At 37.8% G+C, this 25,637-nt stretch overlaps 1 protein-coding gene across 5 annotated transcripts in view; it reads right to left on the minus strand.

Annotated features, from left to right (window-relative positions):
• The window catches only part of LRBA (LPS responsive beige-like anchor protein), a 387,071-nt gene that overhangs the window by 133,101 nt on the left and 228,333 nt on the right, over positions 1–25,637 (minus strand). The gene's annotated exons all lie outside the window — the stretch shown is intronic.

Raw genomic sequence — 25,637 nt, forward strand, 5'->3', positions numbered from 1 at the left:
ATTTATTGATGGTAGTGATTATAATCCATACACATAAAGAAGAACAGTGACAATTTTTAGTCTGTTGGTGTTATCTGCCTATGCTCTTTGCTATAGGTTAATACCTACACAGACTTCATATATTTAATAAGTAAAATACTATAGACAACAAATCATGACTAAGATACATTTTCATCATGCAGAAATAACATAAATATTCTTAAGCATAAATTGTACAAAGGAACCCCTGAGAGGTGCATCATGCCTTCCACATTGAAGTGTGAATGACTGCTCATGCCCCCTGTGAGCAGGTCTGTATGGATCCAGATTTGCTGATAATCTTTGAGTGAATTACCTATGATTGAGGATATTTTTACAAGAGTGCATTGGTACACACACATGCAGTCACACCTGTGTGTGTATATGCATTAAAGCATATAGTTATACATAGTGGATGAATGGAGTTTTGTCTCATTTTTTTCCTTCAGTAAGTTAAATCATAAGTTTTAACATTTTACATCATAAGTTTTAACACATGGAGAGTGCCCTTAATCCATTCTGATTAATAAGTACAGTTCTGGTTAGTGCTGATGTCCCCACAGACTGACAGATTCCATGGGTGCTTTGTGAACTGCATTAAATTACACAACTTGAATATTTCATGTGGCAATGAATTCCATCAGCTCAACATACACAGTGGCAATAAAAGAAAGCTCGTTTTGTTGATTTAATTTTGCATACACTGAAAAAATTACATTACCAGCAAAAGCTCAAGAAGAGATCTTAAGAGTCACTGAGCAAAATTCAATGAAAAGCTTTCTTATTGTGTAGAAGCTGTCAAAGAGGCTGATCACATTCAGTTGTGGAATTTGGATTAAAAAATGCTGAAATTATTAATATTAAGCAACTGCAGTACTGAATGACTTTTTATCAGCTCAAATGTTGCAACCTCCTAACTTAGCACTCTCATAAGTTTAAGAAAACTAAAAGACAAAAAACCAGGAACCTTCAGATGTTCCAAACCTTGCCCTTGTGAAAACTGATGATTTGTATTCCTGTCTCCTTGTGAGTTATCAAAAAATGAAATACAAATTCAGATTGTGATAATCTGAAAGCCACCATCACAGAAACATCTTATTGTTGGAAATGAGGTTATAAAACAAAAACTTCTTTTAAACTTTAACCTCAAAGATTTTTAGTATACTCCCTAACATGGGGTATGACCATTAAGCAAAAGAAACCAGATGTATGTTTTTGAGATGATAAGTGTGACCATAACCCAAACTTTGCCAGGGCACTTAAAACATCATCACATAGAGAGCTGCCTAATACAAGCAAGACAACATAGGAGTAATTCAGCTGCACTTCATGAGGAAGATGGCTGTGTGTCTCTGAAATTAATTAAAAGTACACTTGAAGAATACCAGCAAGGATTGTTTTTAACCATTCTGTGTCTCTCCTGTACAGGATACCTTTGAAGAGCCTCCTCAAGGCCATGTTTATTCCTAGAAAGATTTTACACAACAAAGGAAAGTCTTTTTGTTGCTTGTGTAATACTACTGAAGCAAAATTAAGAGAAAGCAAGTGGTAAGGAGGAAGCATCATCTATGAGTAAACACTCATGTGGGATCAGTCTCTTTTTCAGACAATCAAAACTGATTTGTGGAATCTACTGTCTTCTTATTCTCTCCTATTCCATCTGACCTGAGTCTCCTTGGACAGGCCCCTCTTTTTATAATTCTGAGGGGAAAATTGGTTTTTTTTGTAGCATATCAGAAGCATCTTCTAATATTCCACAGACTCAAAATGACAGCACTTAGCAGAGGTCTTTGTCACTTTCCAGTTTTCAACAAACGATGCTGTTGTGCTTTGATCATTTTATTTCTACTAGTTATTACCAGTCAACTACTTCTTCCTACTACTCAAATCTATGTGATATAGCAACAGAATTGCAATAACAAACCTCTGAAAAATATTGGAAGGACTTCAAGACAAGCTCTAAGAGCTTTCTTTTGTTTAAAAGATGAAAATAACCTGAGAATGTCAGAAAAAGAATCAACCAGAGATTCCTTTTTTATTACAAGAAAGTATTACCATGTCATGGGTTGTGGTATTTTTAAGTTTAAAGTTCTGGTTAGTCCCTCTTCTTTTAGAAGATTCCTAGTTCAGAAAAGACTTGGAGATAATCTTTATCAGAATACACTGGTTGATCTCAAAGAAGTAGAGAGTCTGAAAACCAGGTCAATTGCCAGACTAATGACTCATTGCAGCTTATATCCACAGCAATGTAATTAGATACAGTGGAAGGTAAAATACAGGAGCATGTACCTCAAAAACAGCTACTTTGAAGCTATCTTTGTTTTGTTGTCTCTTAAAAGTATTTAGCCATTGAGGGTTCTTCTTAGAAAAATAAGTTCCATGTCTGCTGGAACTGCCTCCTCAAATTCCCATTTTGAAACAGAAATTAGAATGGTCCCACTGCTGTGCCCTTCACCTGTCTATTTCACCACTTTCAGGATGTGACTTCTCCCACGGGCTCCTTCTCTGTGGAACCCAGCAAAGGTCCACCCAGCCAGAACACATGCAGGTGGAAGCAGCAACCACAACTAAGGAAGAAGGGAACTAATGCACCTACAGTACTGGCAATTTTTCAGCATCTGGCATTTTCATCTCATCTTGCAGAAGATAGCTGAGGAGAAGAAATCCAATGAGTGACAAAAAAATAAGTTCTGGTGCCAAAAAATAGGGATTTTTTTTTCTTTAATTGATGACCTGTAAACTGATCTTTCTATCCTTTCATCAGAAACAAAACAAACCAAAAACCACCCTCACACATCTGGCAGGAAACTAGAGTACCAGTCATCATGAAAGACTGCATCTGATCAACTCACTAATAGCAATCTAGCCCATACATAGAAGAACAGATGTGTCTCTTGAAGGCAAAGAGAAAAATCAGACTCTAGAGCTGCCAATGCAGCAGTTTACATTAAAAGATTCTGTAGTGTGTTTTATGAGATACATGGCAGAGAAGGGGCAGCTCACAAAGGGATGAGAACATAAAAATGGCTTAATGCCACCTTTAGACTGCACAGACTCTGGACTGATGCAGGAACCACATTGCCTTTGAGAATTGTGGAGCAGCTGCAGGGGCTGCTGTGCAATGCCATTGATTTGCCCTGTTTGGGATAAGTCCTGGTGGCTGCCCCAGAGCCCAGGACTGTAAAGTACTTAATTTCAGATTATTTTTTACTATTGCTTTCAGAAGTTGGGACAGACACTAGCATGGTGTTTGAGCAGCTCCACTGCTCAAGTGCTTCTCCACTCCCTGCTAACTCATTTACTGTAAATCAAAGCAGAATACAGGTGTGGCAATAACACAGAGGAATTGTTTTTAGTTATCAAAGTACATGTCCCCTACATGCATTTTTTACCTACATGATAATACCTCAGATTTTTTTCTTTCATTCATCTTATATTCCTGTAAAAATAGATTTACTTCTCAAGTAAAGGAACTGATTATAATCAGTCAGCAACAAAGGTTTTGCTATGGCCTGTGAGTGCAAGGGAGAATCTCTTCTTTTAAGATGACCCAGAGCAATAATCTCACCCATTAAAACTTATCCCATGTTTGTAAAGAACAAAAAAAACAATGTGAAGAAGAGGTTCTATCCAATAACTACTGCTTTTCATCTTAGGTGACGGTAAAATGAAGTAATTTCAATTCAGCCTTAAAACACTGCTGTACGTACAGATCTTTTTCTAAGGTTAAGCAAAGCATGGACATAGCCACTGTGAAGTCTACAACCCCATCAAGGATTCTAGTGTAACAGAACCCTAATTTGAGTCTAAAAATGCAATAGGAAATTAACCTGCAGTTCTAGTCCAAGAGATTGATAAGAAAGGTTTGGAAATGAGATGTAGGTGTAACAAAGAAATAGACAGCAGTCTGGGGATTGCTGAACAACTGATCCAGCAACATGATTTGCCTTTCTCCATGGGGTATTGTATCTAAAACTTGCTACTCCCAAGGGCCTAATAAAAAATAGCCTATATCAAGAATTCTGTAGATGATGAGAGGAAAGAGAGCAGTAGGGCTATGTGTGAATATCTGCTCTTGTGAAGCACTGTAATCTGGGCTGTTATTCATTTACCTTACAAATCCATGATTCTGTTTTGCACAACTGGAAGTTCTCCTAAAAGCCACACAAAGTCAAGTCTCAGGTGGGAGTATTTACAAAGCACCAGGGTCCAGCCAATATGGAACAGTGTTTCATAAATGCTTAAGTCAAAATGGAAAGAAAGTATTTTGAACTGCTTTTTTTAGACAAACCTAACCTAATAGCAATATCCTATTCATTCCACCCGAAGTGCTGCTAAGATCTAACAGTTCTTTGAGAAACTAAAACAATTTATCCTGCTTTTGCATATTTCATTTACAAAAATAACTTAAGGAAGCACATCAAGGCAGTGAACCACATTTGAAGGAATGATGTGTGAGCTCTTCTTAAATGGTTAAAGGAGTAAAATACCCTAACTGGGTAGCAGTTCCCTTGCCAGTCAGCTCCACATTTTTAAATAGGTACCTGTTTTTAAAAAAGAGCAGGAAATTGAAGGCCTAAGAAAAACTAATTTTGCAGAGATGTTTTCAGCTCTTACGTGATTCAGTTTGTAACTCAATGTTCTTTAAAAAAATGTTTTTAAAAAGTAATTTAAGATAGAAGACTTGCCTTTAGGATAGTGGGGTTTGTCATAGATCTGGGATCTGACATGAGTGAAAATCTAAAATACCTGCAATCAATTCTTTCCATAGCATGTTAGCAATATAGATACTGAAGTAGCTTAATAACCCTAAGATGAGCGTCAGAGGAAAGGAGCACTGCATTTGAGATCTGAAATATAAAAACATCACACCCTACAAGAAGGAACACATTTACAGCCTGGAACATTTCCAGATTTATCTCTACAAAGGAATCAATTCTCTACTGAAAAAGCTGGGTGTTGAAACCTTGTGGAGTTTAATGATTGGAGTTTCATGACTTACGTTTCCTTGAGTATATGAAAACCAGCAACTCGAATGAACACAAAACTTGAGGGAGTAGAACAAGGACTAAAAGTCACCCAACTAGACATATCTCAGAGTGTTACACCAGTGAAGGACTGATCAGCAAAACATTGTTTCTGCTTGACAAAATTTGTATTTGCTACTCCCCATTTAATCATTATACAGGGTTTTTCTTAACCTGTATTTTAGATAAAAATAGACTTATCAACTTTTATTTATTGTATTAATTTTTGAAGCTTGAAATGCACAATAGCATAAAGAACCTAGCAAAAAATGACTCAAATTAGCAAGTGTCTGCTTCTCAGCATTCCACCCAAACACAATGTTGCTGTTGTTAAAATCCACTTTTTAAAACATGTATCCTTGCAAATCTTAAGTCCTGTCAGCTCATCTCCCTGTTGGAGTTTGATTGATTACGTCTTTTCCGTATGTTCATTAATCTCATCACCTTATCTTTTACACCACTTCATTTTAGCAGAAAGGCAATAATAAAACCCTCATCCATTATCCTTTTACACATCTAGTCAAGCGGAAATGGTTAATAACATGCTACAAATTGAACTTCAATCACCTCATTTTCTCCTTTGTCGAATGCACATTAAAGTATATTCCAAAAGTGCAATTTGTTTTACAGGGGAATTTGTGTTATATTGCTACAGACAACTAAAATTAAGTGTTTCTCAGTTTGGTTATTAAATATGTTCAACTGTCCTTTTATCTCTGATACTAAAACATTAACTCATTTTATTAGGGTGTAATAATACAAGAGCCTTATCTCCTGGAACACAGGGACATCTAGTCTGTCTAATAGTAAGTGTTATACAATGGGTCATTTATCTTTTTTTCTTTTTTTTTTTTTTTTGTAAATATGCTTCTGATAGTATATGAATTGGTACATTATTGCAGATGAAATGGCTCTCCATTTAAGAAAAGTTAATTTGTTTACATGCAGGCTTATCTTCAAATGCAAGCCCCATTAGAGCAGTGGTCTGTAACTGTCAGAGCAAGTGAAGAGGGAAAATAGGGGGATGTAGAAAAATTCAGAGCCCAGTAATTTACCTCTGATCACTGTTTTCCTCTTTGCATATTAACTGTGCTCCACATGTATTTTGCAAATAGTCTGTCATCCCCAAAAAAGGTTCTAAGGACACACTAATTGAAATTAGATCCCCAGAATTTGTTTTTGTGAAGTCTCATCATTCCAAACACAGGCATGTCTTAGTAAACTAAAATAAATGACATTTATAGGAATAGTAAAAAAAAAAACAAACAACAAAAAAAACAAAAAACACCTGATCTAGTAAAATCCCCAAATGAGACATGTTCGTAGCTGTTTCTTTGAAAAAAAAAAAAAAAAAAAAAAAAAAGGGTGGATGAAAGTCAATTTAGTGACAGTAGGCTCTTTTAATCTCTTTTACAGAAGATCTCTACTGGTTTTGCATCACTTTGGTCATTATCTCAATGAAACAAGACAGTTTGGCTAGCTGCAAGACAGTAAAACTGCACATCAGGGTAAACAAATATATCCACAAATATAATGCAACTATTACAGTAAAAAGGTCTTCTGCCATGCTTTGTCTCATCTCAAGTCTACACAAACTTAGCGTTACCCTTTTAAGAAGCCTAAGAACATAAAAGTTCCTGCCTTTACTCAAAGAAGACTGAATTAGGGAGACTGTCATTTTTATTACCATAAAACCCTGCAATAGTTCACAGAATTTTCAGAAGTGGAAGGGACCTGGCCCAACTCTCCCACTAAAGCAGGCTCACCTGGAGCACATCACACAGGACTGCATCCAGCTGGGCTTTGAATATCTCCAGAGAAGGGGACTCCACAACCTCCCTGGGCAGCCTGTGCCAGTGCCCTGTCACACTCAGAGTAAAGAAGCTTTTTCTTATGTTTAAATGGAACTTGCCATGTCCCAACTTGTGCCCGATGTCCCTCGTCCTGTCACTGGGAACTACTGAGAGGAGTTTGGCTCCATCTACCTTGTACCCACTCATTAGATACTTGCAGACATTAACAAGGTCTCCCCTCAGCCTCCTCCAGGCTCAAGAGCCCCAGCTCTCTCAGCCTTTCTTCATCAGAGAGATGCTCCAATCCCCCAGTCATCTTTGTTACCCTCTTCTGGGCTCTCTCCAGCAGTTCCCTGTCTCTCTTGAGCTGGGAAGCCCAGAACTGGATACAGAATTCCAGCTCTGGTCTCACAGGGCAGAGCAGAGGGGGGGAATGATTTCCCTCAACCTAATGGCCACACTCATCTTCATGCAACCCAGGATTCCACTGGCCTTCCTGGCAGCAAGGGCACACTGCTGGCTTGTGGATAATTTACCATCTTATCAGGAACCCCAGATCCTTCTCCTCAGCACTGCTTTCCAGCAGGTCCACTCCAAACCTATACTGGTGCTTGGGGTTCATCCTCCCCAGCTGCAGGACCCCACACTTCCTCTTATTGAACCTCATGAGGTATCTATTCACAAACACACAATAATGACTTTAAAAATTAGGTAATGACTTATTTTTTACATTAAAGCAATGCACACTCAGCTCTAAATAACTTATTAAAACATGTCAAATCACTTTTACATTTCCCTTAGTGGTCTGCCTTTTTTCCTACTCTCTTGTCCATTAAAAGTTTGTTGTATTTCCCAAACCATTCAAACACGATTTCCTCTCTCCTACTCCATCATCTTCCATTCAGCCTGCAGCTTCACAAGCATTTTCACAGGTGGCTGCCCAACTCACTATGTTGCACCTCATTTTATCCATCCCCAGCCACTTTCTACTGCTACTCCAAACTGTCTGCTCTAAAGTAGTGTGTTTGAAGTCATGTAGTAAGCTAGAGTTGGATAAGTGATTCAGAAAGAAAGTAGAGAAGAAAGAGGATAAGATAGAAAGAAGGAAAAAAAATGAAAGGGTGAAGGAGATCATGAGAAAGGTTTTAGTCTGACACACTTTCCGACTCAAAAAAAAAAAAAAGTCACTCTAATATCTGAAGCTCTAATGTGTACCTTCTCTAGAAACTGAAAGTCCTCCTTTAATGCCATGCCTCTAAAGGCTTCAACAATTTGCCAACATACATAGCTGCTGGTTTCATGATGGAAATATCTTCTTTGGTCTTTGAAAACATCTTGTTTCTTCTTTTCATAGAATCATAGGGTGTTAGGTCTTGGAAGGGACCTCTGGAGATCATCCAGCCCAACCCCCTGCCAGAGAAGGTCACCCAGGGCAGGCCACACAGGGACACATCCAGGGGAGTTTGGAAAGTCTCCAGAGAAGGAGACTCCACAACCTCCCTGGGCAGCCTGGGCCAGGGCTCCCTCACCCTCACAGTCAAGAAGTTTCTCCTCATGTTGAGGTGGAGCTTCCTATGTTCTACCTTCAACCCATTATTCCCTGTCCTATTGCTGGGCACCACTGAAAAGAGATTGGCCTCATCCTCTTGACACCCACCCCACAGATACTGATGGACATTCATAAGATCCCTCTCAGCCTTCTTTTCTCAAGGCTGAACAGCCCCAGTCCTCTTGGTCTTTTCATAGAAGAGATGCTCAAGTCCCTTCATCATCCTCATAGCTCTCTCTTGGATTCTCTCCTGTAAACCCTTGTCTCTCTTGAACTGAGGAGCCCAAAACTAGATCCAGTATTCCAGGTTTTCTTGTACTTAAGCAAATATGTAGCTATCTGTTGCTTCTGGTTCTGCATTTACAGAGGAAAATCCTTGACCTGCATTTATAAACTATGCATATTTATAAACACCAATACTGCCATGGTCTATGACTGGGCTTGTATTGCACCCCAGGAATACAAAAAGCATTCTGCTTCTTCAAAGCATAGGTCATCTTCACACTACTTTGTCTTCATGGCACATTCAGCCCCAGAATAAGCAAATTCAATTCTCACTGAAATAATGTGACCACTCAATAATTCAGGTTTCTTCATGGAGTTGGAAGCACTCAATTACTTTTTGAGCTATCCCAAACTATATATAACCTTGTCTCAAAAAGACATAAATGAGTCAGTATGCTTGCAATCCACTCAGTGAAGTCACTGAATTAGACCAAAACCACTATTTTCTAAAACCTGCATACCAAAATTTGATTTTCCAGTTTCACATACAAAAAACAAAACTTGAGTTGGAATCCAAAACTCAAATTGCAGCGTGACTTGCACACTGTCAGCACGTCCAGGTAGCACCTTAACATATTAGAAGCATATCAACATAACAAATTTAAAAAGCACAAATCTCTAGACTATGTGCAGATATAGAATTTGATTTGAATCATAATCTAATTTTTAATTTTGATAATTCTTCTGAAAGACACCTTTCAGAAAATAGCTCTAAGCATCTGCTCTTAATAACATCTCCCTCTTCTGAAACTGTTTTTTACTTGTTTCCCTTTAACTTACATTAATTTACATTTAAATACATTTAATTATTCCTTTTTAATTTACATTAAAACAGATGTTTGAGAGCCTTTTAGGCTTTTTTATGAGAAAGTCTAGTATCCAAGTGAAATAAATAGGGAATTAAAGCAAACTATAAACCTAAGAAGCTTCTAAATTGCTGCCTGTAGTTTATCAATCAAGGTGCAAATTTACACAATGCAAGTTCAACCCTTCAGCTGATGCCACACTTTCCAAGATGTAAATCACTGATGCTATAGTACTTATAGTACAGATAAGGCAATAAATGAAGAACTGAATACTAAGCAAGTCAATGCGAGTCTTGATTCTAGTGTCTAACCACCATTCCTGTACCACATAGCATGTCATCATCCATAAGTAAATGAGTTAATCAATTTAATGAGGATTCAGACAAATCGGCTGGCTAATGAGCACTCAAACTGATGTGGCAAGGGTTATGCTCCAGTGCTGACAAAATCAGTTTGATGAAACTGTGACAAAAGCAGCAAAACACTATTCCTTCAGCACATTTTCCTGCATCTTATTAACATGAAATTAGAATCAGTATTTGCAAATTATAGAGGGAATCCATTTATTCTGCAAGTCATGTAAACATATGCTTTATCTACTCTTCTTTCCAGCAAACCCGTTTATATATTGCTGGATTCAGTTTAGTAATTACTCAGTTCTTTTCAAAAATGGCAATCAGATAGAGTTGTTTAAAGTAATTTAGATGGAGTATGCCAAGAGAATTTCCAGAGACATCACACTGTAAGGTTTTGCATTCTCTGAACATGCCACTTAGCAATTTATATAAAATAAATCAACCAAATAAATCAAAACATTCTGCAGCTTTGCAAACAGTTCAGGGAATTAACACTGGAATCTCCTTAAAAGCAAATAGAAAAAAAAATCCTACTCCAGTTCTTAGATGAATGGTAATGCTCTTAGGCTCATTTCCTAACTCCATAATGCTAAGATGCAAAAATCACAGGCCAAGGAAAGAAACAAACCTAACTAGTGTCTTAACTATTTTACCAAAATCATTTAATCAGGGCTCCTGTAAGAATTTTTCCAGCAGAAAAACCCTGCAAAGGGTCGCTTAGATGCAAGATATACAAAGGTGCAGAAGAAAAATTTTTACACATAGTAGCCATAATTAAAAGCAGTTTCTAAATCTCATTGGTGTGCATCCATACAGATCATACAACCCCACACTAGGGTTGCAAAAATTAGTTTCTACATGTTTGCACAGAGCCAGCAATCATTTAACATTTATACACTAATGGCTTTCCTTTTTAAGGGAAGGTGTCATACATGTAATATCTGATTGCTATCCTATGAGCAATATGAGGGGGGAGAGAATGGTTGGAGTCACAACTTTTGTCCAGGAACAGCTTTAAGATCTCAGCACTGATTTTTACATAGGGACACACAAATTCAGTTTTTATGAACTGCATTCTCTGGAATAGAAACCTTTGGCTTTGGGATCTGTGTTTGAAAAGCAACACAGAGACAATGCAGATTATGTTGCATCCACGATGTTAAGCTGCCAAAAGAGTAATTAGGAACGTTCTCCAAACAGGAATTACAAATGTGTATTTTCAACAAAGAGCATGAGTACTTCATTAAACAGGACTAGAAATCAGTGGCAGTTGTCCATAACTAACTGATACATCTTCATACTATTTTAACACCAGATACTTTGTTCTCCAAAGGACAGCACTCCTGATAACATGGTGATTTAAGTCTGAAAGGGTTGAATTTTCCACTTCCATGATTCTTATCACAATGCACTCCATATACATTTCCAAGCCATTTAAAGGAACTCAGTTAAAATCCTAGTTCACCTGTTGTACCATTGACATTCACAGCCTGTGGTTATGGCTCACAGCAGTTGGCTGTCACCAGGATGGTCAGGTCTGCTCCAAACTGTATGGTCTCACTCCCTCCTTTCTGCTGGCACTAACTTGTCCTGTGGCCCCAGAGGTAAATGGCTCAGGGAATCACCCTTATAAAATTCCAAGGAAGAAAAGGTCAGGTCAGGGCAGTTCCCTGGCTTGACTTGTCAGGTGAATGCTGCTGATGGCACTGGGTGGGCTGAAAGGAGAAAGCAGCCATGAATTGGCTCCAGCTATTCTTACTGTGCCAGATCCCACTTGGATTTGAGGGGTGCTGGAACCCTCCTCCCAGTTGCAGGAACTGTTACAGACTTCTGTGCCTCAGAAAATGTCATTGACAGGTGTTTTCCAGCATGGCTTCTGTCTGCTAGCTATAGGGACATGACACAAGAAATAACTCAGCTTTGCTTGAGTGTAACTTTATAATAATTGCCAAGAAACACACAACTGCAACAATTACCTATCTAGGGGATAGTAAGTTAGACACGATCCTAATGTCATAAAATGTGCACGTCAACAGAGCTGTAGTCTTTAGTGACACTTCAAAAACGTGGAAAATCTAAGTGCCTCTGAATTGGCTCTTTTTTTATAAAACATTTATATCTACCAAAGCAGGTAATCTCCCTGATGCACTTTTAGGTGCAAAACTAAAAGCTTACATTAATTCCAGTACTGTAGCTCAGAATAAGGACAAATAAATTCAGTATAAAACGCATACAAAGAAAGAGACTGGGAAATTAATATTGAATTCAGAGTAGCATTTATCACTTGATGAACACACTGAAAAAATAATGCGCACACTGAAAAAGACCCCGACCACCCAAACCATCCCCAACCTGTGCTCTGTAATTTTAAGACTAATACTGTAGCACTTAAAACATGAAGCTGCTCAACTGTGCTTAAATATCTTTGGCCATGAATAGTCTACATCACCACACCTAGGAAAAAAAAAATCACGCTGACACGGTGACTTCTACTTGTACTTATTGAAGAAGCACTAATTTATACAAAAATTTCATGGTAGTTTTCTGTCTGCAGCAAAATGGACATGACTGTAATTTGCTGGGAAGTCATGAGTATTTCTGAAGTCTTAGTTATTCAGATGTTTCAGTTATACCCCCCCAGCAGACAGATTTTGCAATGGCATTTTATTTTAATTACATTTTGACATACTTAACTATAAGAGGAACAGCACAAAGTAGATGAGATAAACATTTTACATGTGATGTTGGGGAAAAAGGTACCTTGTACTAAAACCAAATGAAACTGCTAGCCTAATTCCACAATTCTAAAAGGAAGTATTCCAAACCAAAAGCATCCTGAATGCTTAATTTCAAAAAAAGTTCCCTTCCTCTTAATGAGACAGATTTACTTTTCCCAATTAAGGGCTCTCAGTGAAAGATCTGTAAAGGCTGCTGTGTCCACACAATTAACAGTCAAACTGTAACACAAATTACATGTCATCCTTATCAGAATTTACACATTGGACTCCTGTATCTGTTGCCAGCAGGCAGTCCTCTCTATCTAGGGAATATCAGCATGAATTTGCTCAGGGTCTCAGCCCAAAATCACACACCAAAAGATGATTTCCTGTCCCCTCTGTCAAAAGCACACGGAGCTCAGTCACACCATTTATTCCATGCAGTCACTGAGCAGTTTTCATGCCCACTGCACTACAGAAGGTCAGGCTGCCATGGAATGCACATGATGCCCCATCCCCACAAAGCCACAAGCTGAGACCTACGTCTTCTCCTAAGCATCTTTCCCCATTTCTAAGGACAACAATATGCTATTCCAAGCAAAACTTTTTTCACATCTTTCTGTGATGGCACCAAAATTAGAACAACCATGGGAAGGATGGTAATGAAGTAACAGAGCGAGGCTGAGATCACTACCTCACAGATCACAACCATAAAAGTTCATTTCAGGATTGGGGGAAATTTCTAACATGGAAGGTATTTATTCACATCCTAAGGAGAAGATGTGGGTATAATTAAAGGAACTAGATATTTTAATGAAGCAATTGGAAAACACTTCCTAAAATATTCTATGCACTGCTCAGAACTTTGTGTTTATATTTTAGACCTCATAGTCTTGCATTTAGAGAAGAATCGGGAGTGTAAAGCTCTTTTCACTATGCCTTGGATGCCTGGAATGTTCTTTATTTTCTCTTCTTTTTTCCAAAATAACTATAGAGGTCAAATCACACTATTAAAGTCCTAAGAAGCAATTATTTAAATTTTCTAGTATGTTCCAACTTTTAAGGTATAGGCACAGCCAGTCTTTTTTGAATATTAATAATCTGAATGTAACCCTGTACTCAGTAAGTCTCCCTTAATCTTCATTAGGTTTTGAGTTAAGATCACAGTGGCAATCCTTGGGGTTTTTTGTCTTTTAAGAAGAGGGTAAATAAAGAGTCCTTAGCATTTTACTACTTATTTTTTAAATGTCCTTGCATTTTGCACACATTCACATGAAATACATGCCTAAGTTTGTCTCTGTAGAAACACACACACACCACTGAACGTGTAACTTATATATTATCTTACCACATACTAATTCACAAACATTTCAAATTTAACCTGAGGTACTCATCTGACCAATTTTCATGAATATTCAGTCAATTGGAGTCCCTATGTTGCTTTTAGCTTCTTTATGTATAACAAACAGTATTCAAATGGTGAACAATTGCAATGTTTAGTATCATATTTAAAACCACCATTCAAACCTTTTCTTAATGCTATTATCAGTTCTTTTGCAACAATTTTGTGTATAAAAATAAAAGCACTGGATTTTTATTGGTGCTGCCCTCTTTGTTTTGTTCCACTCTGCAAAGCCCTTTTGGGACACTAAGCCAGCATTTACCATAATACGGATTAAACTCTCTTTGTCCTACTGCACAGTGTTTGTTAGCAGGTTAGTCTTTTTACATTCTTCACAGCCTGCCTGCAGCTTACCCTTTAGGCCTCACAAAATACTTCTGTGGATTTACAAAAATGCCAGAGTGGTCTTGGGGTTAATTGGAAGAAAAGTGAAGCCTTTAACGCATTGACTCATTAAACATTTAGCTCACTACAATCCACTATGGTAGGCAAAGAAAAAGGCTCTGTAGAGACCTTGGCAATAATAAGGTAGCAAAGTAGCTGAAAATAATGACTACTCGTTGTTCTACAAAATGGAGAAGGCTTAATTTATCCACCCCCCTCCCTTCAAAAAAAGAAGAGGGAAAAAAAAAGGAGAAAGATTTGATGGCACAAAGCAGCATTCCTTGTCCAACTACCTAACTCAGTATTCTGAAAAAAGAGCATGGTTTTAACAATTTACTAACCACTCATGCTGCCTGATGTGGTTAAAGGAGCCTTTTAAAGACATGCAAAGGATACAGCTCCAAGTGTAATTCTGAGGTATTTGCCCTTTCCTAGCTCTACAGTAAAACCATTTGCTTTGGAGCCAACCTGTAAGGCATGGTGACAGGCAAGGCACTGAATAGGAAATATGACTTTCCTGTAAACCAAGCATGCCAAGGTTTATTTTTTTTTTTACTTTGACCTACTGTATTAATTGTGCATCCAGCAGCCCTTCTGGGTATTTCATACGGTATTTTCTGCTATACATCACATTCTTGAGATTTAGTTTCCAACACTGAACATTTCACTCAAACACCTCTATAGGGAGCTTGTTATTTATCGCAGAGGTTCTTAAATGGCAGTCCTCCTATAAACCCAATTGAAATGTGTTGTACCAACTTTGATACTTAACTACTTCCATAATACAGCAGATTAACTTCGTCATCAACTCATTGCTTTCCTACATTTCTCCTCAGCTCCCCCCAAAAGAAAACACTACAAAGTCTCCTACCCTGTGGACTTAAAGTAAAGGATTAGGTGGCATTTGTGCAAGATGCAGACAACAAAAGCAAGAGTGAAGAAAATTGAAGAGACAGGCAAACTCCAGCAACAAAATGGTTAAAGAATCTGAATCATTGTTCCAGGCACTCTGAGAGTCCGCTATATTGTGACCAGCGCAAACATCAGACAAGTTCAGATTACTGACCATTATCTCCTTAATTTTCTCCGCTTTCCTTCACATTCCCTCTTGCTATCAGCGCACTATTTTTCCAAAGCTGCACTTCTGCTAAGAAGTAAACTTTCCCTAATCCGTCTATTATTGAGCCTTTAATTGGATTGGAAGCAGGGTGGTGTATAAAATAGCCCCTATTCACTCAAAAGGACTGTAGTTTTAGGGACTTAAAGGAGAAAGGTATTGTGAAAGAAAATCCACAGGGAATTGAGGATTAAAAGGTGGCTCTACTGAACTCAACAGCTTCACGACACATAATGAATTGTTTCCTTAAACAGGTAGCTTTCTAAATAAATAGACTCTGCCTTGAGATATAACTCATCTATCAAAACAGAAAGTGAAAACAAAAATTGGTTTAGGAGAAAGTAAAGCAGTACATGATGCTCTTCCTCCAGCACCTTCCCTCTAACAAACAGTCCTTTCCTCTCTCCTGTAAGTAAATGGATACGTAGGAGAGAGTTAAACAACAGCACATACCTTAAAGGGTAAAGATATCCATCATGCTAATTCAGCTACTGTGTGTGAACACTGACACTTCTCCCAGAGTAGTTTCTGTTTCCAAACAACACATAGTATTTTTTCTTGTCCCCTTTGAGACTGCACAAATAAATTTTAAAACCACATGTAAATCAGGTTTTGCTGTGTAACCAGATGTCACTAGAAAGCAAGTAATTGCTGCCACTCACTAGTGGCTTTACTCAGAATTAGAAAATCTTAAGTCCCATTATGATGGCTTGCAATGAAGAACTCCTGAATACGTAAATGACAATTCAGGAAGCCCATCTATTTCTGCAAGAGGTGGTGTACAGCAATATTCCTTCAATTCCTGCAAAGGGGTTATAGGAAATACAATTTTTCTTTGATCCATGAAATAACTACCTAAAGCTTAACAGCAAAGTATTTATCTCTGAAAAAATCACATCAGCTCCCCTGATGCTCTTCCAGGAAACGTGGAACAGGTGGAATTTAGGTACCAAACCCTTCTGAGCAATGATAATTATTTTCAATGTCCACAAAGAAAATCTACAGAGTGCTGGGCAGTGGAGGCACAATGTGAATAGACACCTAATCTCTCACATGTACCCTCTAGCCCATCCTTTATTAATTGCAATTTAAGCCAATGAGGATCCTGAAGGAAAATGCTCAGGGCTCTCATTCATGTAAGTGCCAACATTTCCTGCAACTAAATGCAGGCCATGGTTCAAAACAGGTACAGTACAGCTGCTCTCTGGTCTGTGACAATAAATTATTTTGCCATTGAAACTCTTCAAATTAATCTCACCTAAGACCTGCAGAATAGAACACAATGTTAAACTGCCTGTGGAACAACCCAGTATTAGCCTTCCACCTGGAACACCACATAGCAGATTATCTTCTCTTTCAACCTGTTTATTTACACCACAGAAGCCATCTGAGATGCAAGTAAATGGAATGATTATTTTAGTAGAACACATGCTCTTTAGCCATACTTCCTTATCACATTCACAGAAAATACTAATTCAGTCTCTGATGTATACATATGCATCCTACACTTAGCAATTCAGCTCAAAAGAATTCACACTGGTGCCCACTGAATCCACCTGTGAAATGTATTTGAGAATCCTGGGGGTCCAAGTGTGCTTCCCACCACTTTACTGCATGCCAAAGATTTCTCTTGGCTACTCCAGGTCACTGGAAGGTGCTTCTTCAATCTGAAGCTTTCCTCCTATGGGTCCAGCTGACTTGCTACAGATGATTTCCTGACATAGGTGTATGTAGTCTTCTCCCTTTTTGCACACCTCAAGCAGCAGGCAGGTGAGAGACTGCGTCCATAAGAGACAATCTCTCAGACTGAATCTCTTTGCAAGTGGGACCTTCTCTTCTACTTCTTCACCTCTCTTTTTATCCATGTGCCTAACTGCATTTTCCATCCTGAACATTGCAAAGAAATGCTTTTGTTTCTTTTTTCCCCTAGCCTGGATTCAGTTAAGGATGATTTCAACATAATATGATACATCAAGGCATTGTTCTCCCAGGAGTACAATAAATCTGTAAACTAGGGTACTAGGGCACATTAGAGCATGCCTCAATTCTCCTCCATGTTCTCTGGAGTATCCAAAGGGTGACAGAACATGTGTCCAAAAAGCTGCAGGGGTTGAAAGCTAGTGTCACAGGGGTCGGGAGAAGAAGAATCTTTTCATAACTAGGGCTACTCAGAGGGCTAACAGGAGCACAGCAAAATGGTAGAGTGTACATCCAAACAGAAAAGATCCTCATTGTCATGTGTAACACAAGCCAATATCAAAAAATATTTCTGATATTCAAACTCTCACATCTACAAAATGCCTAGGGGGAAAAACACATTGGCTTTCCAAATAAAAAACCTGTACCTCTTCCTACAATCCAAAGGATGCACAAAAAAGCAGCACTTGTGAAAAGCAGATTCAGAGCATCATTCCACAGGTATTGAAGCAACCAATAATCCAGGCTGCTGGATGACCAATCCCTGGTCAAACACCTGCTGTACTTAACAAATCTTGCACCAGCACAAACACCAGGTTACAATATATAGGAAACTATTTCAGGGAGCTCAGCCAGCTGAAAAGTGGCTCTGTTAGGGTGAGGGGGATTATTTTTTAAATGGATCAGGCTGTTGAGCTGGGTCAGGGTGCATGCTATGGAGCTGGTACATGGGGAAAGTTGGAGCAGGAAGGGCAGGACCACAGCAGCTCAGACCCAATTTGCTCCAAGTTGCCTGAGGGAATATGCTGTTGTAAGGGGAATTTTACTACCCACAGGCACAACAGCATGCAAACAAAAGAGGAGAACCCAAACAGGTTGGTATTGTATCATGTTCCATTGATTTCTTTCTTACCAGTCAGAGAAATTTCCCATATTGACAGGACATGGCAAAAGAAATACTTTTTCTTTAAGAACTTTCTGAAGGCTGTAGGAAGGACAGAAAGAACATACCATGGGCCACCAATTTAAAAAAAAAAATAGATGAAAGATCTCCCATTATTGAGACTATTTAAATAGTTTATTTAAACATTCACAATAATAATTAAAGAGATCGCTTCTAACACTGCAAATTAAGAAGCTAAATATTTAATTATGTATCTTCAAGAGTAATTCCAGTGATACATGTGTCAGGCTATCAGACAGCAGTCATTTTAATAGTCCCGTGCACTGCTCCATCATGAGGAATGCTTTTGCTGATATCTATGGAATTGAAAACTGCACAGTAAAGCCCCTATGCCTTCTTTTTAAATGGCATGAGAACCTGATACTGAATTATAAAAAGTATAAAATTATAAGGAGCATAACAAAACTTTTAACTGCTTTTAAGGCATCCAGATTATCTGTTTTGTACTGCTGACTAATATTTTAACCATGGCCAAGGTGGAAGAGCAAGTTTAAGGGGCATGGGAGGTTATACATGGTACATTAACTGCATTTTTCTGTGCAACCTACAATGCAGCCATACAAATAAAAAATGTTTCCTTGTGAAATAACTACTGCCCTTTCAAAAGCATTAAGCAATCAGCTTCCAAGGAGGAAGCTTCTCCATTGGAGTGAATCACACCTGCAGGAACTTCTGCCATCCCCTAGAGACCACAGAGAGAGTTTGCCTGGGTACTCTAAAGGAGGTAAATTACCAAAAAAAAGTCAAACCAGTCTTGTAAGTGGGAGAGAAGCTGCACTGAGTTTCTGGGACTCAGCCTAACTTAGCTACTGGTTAAGTGCAACAATGCATCTGTTTTGCTTAGGGAATACTGTAGGGTCCAGAGGAAAGGGGATATGCAGGGAAAGATGCATGTGGCCAAACACTGCCAAGATAAACCTCACCAAGGAAATCACTGTTCCCTCAGGAAAGTGGCTGGGGTCTCCAGCAAGGTCTTCTAGGTACTACTGTAAAATGAAGAACAATCCACCTTAAAAGAGATTTAAAAGCTCATCCCATGATCCAGTGTGTCACACATGAACACATACACGGTTCTTGTGTATGGACAGTGACAAAATACATGCCTGTGTTTTAACTGTGTATGCATGAATAAATATTTATGGATTTTATTAAAACTGAGACTAGAATACACATAATTTTCTCCCACCACAGATTTACAGGGGTAAATTCTTTGCAAATACTTGTCAGATTTGGATAAATGTTCGAGATCCACCCTTGTATTTTTTCACTAGCCTACCTTCCTTCTACAGTGAGGTATAAATTTTCTTTTAAATATACTGCACAGTAGTAAATACTGCTTGTGAATATAAGATTTATAGCACATTAATAAAATCATATAGGCTCACTGGCCTTAAATATATGATGCACACAATTTAGGTTTTCATGACTACCTCAAAAGAGACCTAGAGTTGCCATGCAGCATGTTTAAATCTACAGAGAATTTATACCTACACATCATTCATCTCTTACCTACCTCTAATTATTTATTTTCTCTAGTGCAGGACAAACTTCTAAAAGATTATTACTATATATTGTGAGTGATATTTACTTTATTAGTTTAAGGTTAGGAAACAGCAAAGCAACACTTACTGACAAGCAACAAGAAAGCACAGGATTTTAAGATTTGTTTTCCATCAAAGAGAAAGAAAAAACATTTAAGGTTAAATATAATGCCTGAAAGATAGGTAGGAGGCAGAACAACAAAAATGTCTAGAGTCCAGACTCCAACAAGCATCAGAACAGTATCTGCAAATATGCTGGCAAAACCCCTTGAAAAACAAATACCTATGACACAACATGTAAGTGCTAAAGTGTAGAGATAGCAAAAAAAATCTGAAATAGAATGTTCATTGATACAGATATATATATATATATATCAAATGACTGTTGCGATTCAATTGACTTGTTGTATATCAATGCAAGTAGAAATTGCTCCTGAGAAATGTTACTTTTTATTAGTCAAACTCAACACTGTGTGGAGGAAAGGTTTCAAAGTCATCCTTAAGAAGAATGAAATGTTTATGTTCTCAAACAAACCAAGTATTCTGATAACAAAAATTCCCTGGTTTTGATTGCTTAGGTTAATTTTGGAGGTTACTGATCCTTGCTTTCTGTTAGTGTCCCACCCCTGAAAGTGCTAGATGATTGGCCAAGAGGTCAAAATAAAACAAAATACTTAAATTTAACCTCTTTACCACTAGTTTGCAATCATATTTTGAAGTTTTGACTTGTCACCTTACTCCAGGGATAGCAGGAAAAAAAATATTTCAAAACCTACATAATGGGAAACTGGTTTCCATTTTACTTTGCTTTACTTTGCTTTTTACTTTACATTTTTACTTTACATTTTGCTTTTTACTCTGTTTTAGAACAATGTAATCCAGTTAAATAAGTTGCTGCTAATTTAGATGGGCACTGGTAAGATTAGTACCCAGACCAAGTGAAATGGGAGGCAAATCTTGAATCTTCTGAAGATTCCCCCTGCACTGCCAGAACTTTGCACTTCCCTAAATGAGCAACTGAAGCCTTGTTAGAAGGAAAATCTCAGACAAAGCAAATGCAATCACACTTTCACCTGCTTTTCCTACACTTGTCCCAAGTATAAGACCAGCTAGGAAGAGGATGGATAAGGCAAGCAGCACATGCTAGTCTGATCAACCCTGGTTTGTAAGAGCCATTCCAAGCCAGAACAAGGTAAAGCAGCCATGCAGTTGCTCTCACTTGCACTGAATGCTAAGTGAGTTCCCTGCAGTGAAGAGTCATTTTCTGTTTCACTTTGCCTCCCAAATCAGAAGATCTATTTATTCCTACAGCCATAAGCACCAGTCAACATGGATATTCCAACATGAAATCCTAGGGGAACATCAGCCACAGTTCTAATTCTAGAATCCCTTACATGCAGAAAACATCTGAAATCATTCACCAAAAGGTATCTTAGTCAAAAGCATCAGGTTTTGGTTTTTTTTTTTAATCCACCAAGAGATTAAGGCAGAGAACGTGCCCAGCAGCTCAAAGGAAGATTCCAACAGGGGAGAGCTGAGCAAGCTCACGTGTACCAGAAACCAATCCTAGCACACATGGGGTAAAGGGAAAGTTCCCATTCTGCCTGCTACACAGCAGATGTGGGAAGGGGGCCACCAAGCTGGTAACCCATCATTTGCCTTGATTTAATTCAAATGAGAAAATAAAATGGCAGGAAGAGTATCCTGAAGAAAGGGAGGAAGCAAATTTCCTGTCTGTGGAAGGCTATCATGCTCATTCACCAGCAGAGAGCAGAAACTGGTCAAGGTTTCTTTAGAAAAAGGCTCTTTAAAAACAACTTCCCACTAAAATCTCTTTTGCTCAGAATGCAGGCTACACCATTTGGTCAGTATAAGATACCCAAACAACAGAAAACGTTTCACTGGCAGATGAAGGAGCAGAAGACAAGAGTAACATCTATTTAAACCAGCACAGAAATAGTTCAGAAATGGTCTCAAATCTTCACATGTCATCAGTACAATCAGTGCTAGGGAAGAAGACAACAAAAATATCTAACAAGTTTTGAGACATAAGCAATCTACACAATTCTGAATTTACAGAAGAGAATCAGTCCTCAATACACCCATCTTTGAATTTTGCTATTTTATGATGTAAATTACACAATTAGCAGAGAACACCAGCTCTCAAATATCAAACACTAAACACATTTTACTTCTCTGAAGAAATCCTTTTCTTTCCAAAGGCTTTGGAAGCTGCACACAGGAAAAAAAGTAGACAAAGCCACTCTTGAATAAGAAGATGGCTACCAAATGTAAATAACTATGTACAAGGTATCTTATGGATGTACAGAAATACATGTAGCTACACGATGAAAATATTGAATTCTTGAGAACCAATGCTCCTCAGCTTTAACTTATATAATGTAGCCATACATTAGATACCTGCAGCTCCATGTGGTACTTTACTTAGAAGCACAACTTATTGAATACCAATAATGTGTTCAGATCTGTAAAGGGTAACAAAGCAAAAACAATGGATGCCCCAAATAAGCAAAAAGCTCTTCTGTGCTGGCATAAATTTAGAGGCATTTAACCAATGATTTAAGGGTAAAAAGTTAAAACTATACACTGATACCACCTAGAAAAAAACCCAACAATCTAGAAGTTATTGCTTCATCTTAGTGCACATAAATACTTCTTAAAAATTCTTATAATATGTAACTACATATATAAGTACACATTTTTTTATATATTATATAAATATGTATTTAAAACCGTTACTTTAAAATAATAACTCTTTGGAAGAATGATGATGAGATTTGTACATCATCCAGCAAATTCTTTCCTGACTTCACTGGCACAATCCTGATACAATCATTAAATAAAGGTGATCATAATGCCTTTTTTTTACTTCTGTGCAGTAAAATTAGATAATGTACATAGCACATTGCATCCTACTGATTCTGAAATTACATCGTTGAAGAGACTTGTATGTAAGAGTGGCAGAATCCCAAAGATCTTACCTTTATTCAGCACAGAAAAAATGTAGTCAGTTTTCAAAGGAGCTTTATCTGCTTTTTTCTTTAACATTATACCTGGAATTGTATGAACTATTTCTACATTTGCAATATTTAATACAATATGCTTTGTTGCAAGAGACAAAAGAAAAGGATCCTTAGTATGTCCTTTTCAGTATCCCAGGACACCTCCAAAACAGATGCAAGGGAGGTGGTAAGCTAATGTGGATGGGTTTGTTTTGGGGGTTTTGTGGTTTGCTGGTGTTTGTTCTGTTTTTATTTTTCAAATAGTGTTAGTTAAATAATTTGATCACACGTCTAAAGGCTCTGGATTAATAGAAATTCTTCACTTAAAAATACCCTTGAATCCACATCTAACAACATTTAGAGGTTTGTTCAGAATAAAAAAATTGCAAACACTGGCAAAATGCTTGTGATTTTCTCCATTTTAGGAGAATAATAACTTAAATATAGTGAACAAAGGAACAGCTCTGAAGCTTCAAAACAGTATGGAAAAGGAGAAAAAGAAGAAAATGTCAGACATTCCAGAAAAATTGCAGATGCGTCAGATCACCATCCACCTTTCTACTAAGCACTGCTAAAGATCAGTAATGACTTCAGATTTCTCCTTAAATTACCAGTTTATTAGACAACAGTGTATTAATTTCAGGTGTGCTTTAAGAATCACCAAATACTGTATCTTCCTGTCTTAGGTACTCCATTTTTAAACAGCACAACAGCCTAAAATATTGTGGGGTTTTTTGTCAAATGATGCTTTAACTTTTGTTCTGAAGGTTTTTCTTTTGTTTTGTTTTACTTTTCCCATAGTTCCCTTGCAATTAATTTTTGATGTATTTTTTCTTTATAGCCCTCTGCAAGGGTTCACACACAATGTTAATAACATGCTGATCATTTTACTATCAAACCCTTGAAACATTTGCATGTCAGAAAACTGGCTGATCCACAAATTCTTCCAGTCTGAGCGTGAACAACTTTGCACAAACTTAGACTTACAAAAGTATTGCTTGTGCTCTGCTCTTAACTTCAGGAGTCCTTGTATAATCTCCATTTTAGCATTCGAATTTTGCTATTATTTTCTTTTTTTCAAAACTATACACTTTGTCTTCATAAGAAGAAGCTGGTTTAAAATCACTACTCTGCCAGTCTGTATGTAGTCAAAATGCCCTGGAAAGCCATATCATATTGCCTGTATGAATCAACATTCTTACTAGATGAAATTGTTTTTCTGATAACAACACCATGAGGTACCTTTCTTCTTTACTTACAGATTATAGGCTGATTTTAAATGCAGACTGATTCAAAACTTAGAACAGAAGTATCAGGACTCAAAAATATCTGGTACACCATAAATTACCACAGAAAGCCTAAATAGCTATTTGCTCATATTCACAAGTTTTGGATCTTCCAGTTTCATTGTACTCAACATATTAAAATACACCATGTGCTTTCAATGACTTGAATTAGCAAGATGATCAGAATGACTCTGAAGTCCAGTGCTTCAGGAATGTGCCATCAAGGTAAGTTGTTGGGTTTTTTTTAATTCAGGTATATTTGCTCCCAGCAAATTTTAATTCTTTATGCTTGTTTTAAAAACCCAACAAACCCTAGCTCTGAAGACCTTATTTACTCACGCCATTTATTCCTAAACTGCTTGAAAATAACTTCACAAAGCTGACGTTCCAAACAAAGAGCACACTTCCTGCACTCACACGGGATCTGGAACACCATCAATGTTTTGTTCAGCTTGCATAAGTCACAACTGATTGGCCACAGTCCCTGTGGGCATGCCATTTCATCCAGACTGGACGGTTCATTAGTCATAATTACTATAACTGTACAGCAGAGACTGCAGTTTTATCTCATCATACATCTTTGATAAAGCTGCTTCTATTTCTGCTTCATCAGCAAGCGAAGTTACATTATTGGAGCTTTTATTTCCCAATCTGTGATTAACACTGCTCCTTCTGCCTTTGTGAAACGTGCACCAAAATTCTGGGTAAGGTACAAAGTGGGGCCACGACATGACCACCGTTTGAACTTTGTGTTAAAAAACATGCAGCACAGTTAGTGCTGCACAGGAAGAATAGATTTGGAAACAACAAAGTCCCTAAGAAAATTTAACAAAGAAAAGACCAGCGATGCAGTTTGTGAGAGAGTCAGACTGTGGGTTTTTAAAGCTAACTGTAACGTGTTAGGAAAAAAAAATATATCAGTTGGGTGTGAAGATCAGACATGGGAAATTTCTGACAACTGCTGGGCCAATCAGCATTTTTCATGTAGTGTTCACACAATTGCAGAAAATTAAAGCCTGCAACATAAAGAACCACGGGGAAAGCTGACAGCTCTACAGTTAATAAGCAGAGGCTAAACCATTCAAATCTAGTAATGAATGTGAATGCAATCTTAACCAAAATGTTATTTTAACCTTAAAAAAAGTCTCACATTAAGGCATTACATTGTTGAGGAGCTTATTGGTGATTTTTCATCTTACTGTGTGATAAGCAGAAACACAAAGAGCAGGGGTACCATCTGAATGTGCAGCGTGTGCCCAGGACAGGCCACATGAGCAGTCATCATCCAGAGTTACACGCAGGCACTGAGGCTGCAAAAATCCCAGAGTAATTAGTGTTGTCTGAATGCAATGACATCTGTTTTCTCATGGTCCTCTAGACTTGTCAGGCCAATAAGATGTATATGAAAAATATGACAAGCATTGCAAATGCCCTTCTGAAAGGTCTCACTTT

The sequence above is a fragment of the Calypte anna genome, chromosome 4B (genome assembly GCF_003957555.1).
Source record: "Calypte anna isolate BGI_N300 chromosome 4B, bCalAnn1_v1.p, whole genome shotgun sequence".
Taxonomy (NCBI): Eukaryota; Metazoa; Chordata; class Aves; order Apodiformes; family Trochilidae; genus Calypte; species Calypte anna.